Source organism: Moschus berezovskii, chromosome 9 (genome assembly GCF_049115385.1).
Source record: "Moschus berezovskii isolate FMDL1 chromosome 9, NW_MosBer_1.0, whole genome shotgun sequence".
NCBI classification, from domain to species: domain Eukaryota; kingdom Metazoa; phylum Chordata; class Mammalia; order Artiodactyla; family Moschidae; genus Moschus; species Moschus berezovskii.
In genome coordinates, this window is record NC_142468.1 from 43,999,233 (window position 1) to 44,001,246 (window position 2,014).

Below are 2,014 nucleotides of genomic sequence, written 5' to 3' on the forward strand. Positions count from 1 at the left end.
CCTTGTTGGGAGCAGAGACCACAACTTTAGCCGGTCCAGAGACCTAGGATAAAAGGCATGTCTAATTAAACAGTGCACTTAAGCAGGCAGCTTCCAGGTGGATATGGTAAAGAGCCCTCTTTTCTTTCTGCCCCTGGATTCATACAATGGAGCTCGAGCCTCACACAAAGCTCCCAGCTCTGTAGCCCAGAATGAAGCCAATTGGGTGCCGAGTAAGCAGCAAAGGTTATTAGTATCATTCTTGCCACTGGGTCCCCATCTGAGGCCAGGAAGGAGAAACAGCACTTACAGGGATGCTGTTCTGCTGGCCACACGGGTACTCAGGAACAGGCAGATGTTATCATCTAATACGACGGATATTTTTTTTCTATTAGTACTACATAATACTTATTGCTGTAGAGATAAGAAAACAGATAAGCAAAAAAAAAAAAAAAGGAAACATCACTGAGATTTAACAGTTGAAGTACTTAAAAGGCTGTGCATGCCTGTGCTTGGAAACAGACATGTGGAAACTACCGTGGGGGAGGGGAACACTACTCCTGGAGCTTGATTTCTGAGTAAAAAGTGATCAAATGCTTTCAGGTTGTCAAACAGAACAAACCGTTTGTTTCCCATCTTCATCTTCCCTGTCCCCCTGGTGGAGTTTGATGGTTACTCCTCTCATGGCATGGCCCCTTATGCTCCTCCTTCCAGCTCTCCAGCTGCATGTCTCCTCCGTCTCGCCCTTAAGTGTGGGCATGCTTCAGGGGATTGCCCTCCCCTCATCCTTCTTCCTAGGTGGCCTTATCCATTTCTATGACTTTCCCCCCTATTTCTATGGCTTTAAATGTTAACTGCTGAGGGACTTCCTGGTGGTCCCCCATGCTGCTACTAAGACTCAGTGCAGCCAAATTAAAAATAAATAAACAAATATTACCAAGTGATATTATTATAGATAAAAATCCCATGTCAAATTCATACCATGACACCCTCCCAGGTTTCTGAGTTCAAAACCTTACATTCAACTGCCTACCAGAAAAATCTCCTTGCATGGCTCTTAGGCACAGCAAACTTAACATGTTACAAAACTGAATTTTAGTCTTTCCCTAAAAACCTGCTTCTCATTCAGTCTTCCCCATCTCAGTTCATTATATCTCCATCCATCCATCTATTCAACAGAATATAATGAAAGGGAACGAGCTACTGATAACAGCTACAACATGGATAAACCTTGGAAACACTACATTAAGTGAAAGAAGGTAGTTATACAGGACTACATATTATATGATGCCATTTACATGTAAAGTCCAGAATAGTCAAATTTGTAGAGACAAAAGGTAGTATCAGCTACCAGAGGTTGACAGCTTAGGGAAATAGGGTTTGGCAGTTTTATAATTTTTTTTATTTTTTTGGAGGAGGGGATGATTTTTTGGAAAGATTAAAATGTTTTAAAAATTTTGTAATGGTTACACAAATCTGTGAATATACTAAATGCATTGAATTGTATACTTTAAATGGATTTACTATGACAAAGGACAAGAATATACAAGGGAAAAATGTCTCTCCAATAAATGGTGCTGGGAAAACTGGACAGCTACATGTAAAAGATGAAATTAGAATATTCTCTTGTACCTTGTGTGTTAGTCACTCAGCTGTGTCCTCTTTGTGACCCCATGGATGACAGCCCTCCAGGCTCCTCTGTCCATGGAATTCTCCAGGCAAAAATACTGGAGTGGGTTGCCATTCCCTTCTCCAGGGTATCTTCCCAACCCAGGTATCGAACCTGGGTTTCTCCTGCACTGCAGGTAGTCTTTACCATCTGAGCCACCAGGGAAGCCCACAGGAATAAACTCAGAATGGATTAAAGACCTAAATGTAAGACAAGAAACCATAAAACTCCCAGAAAAAAATATAGATGGAACACTCTCTGATATAAATTTTAGCCATATTTCCTTGGATCTGTCTCTTAAAGCAAAGGGAATAAAAGGAAAAAATAAACAAATGGAAACTAACTAAACTTAAAAGCTTTTGCACA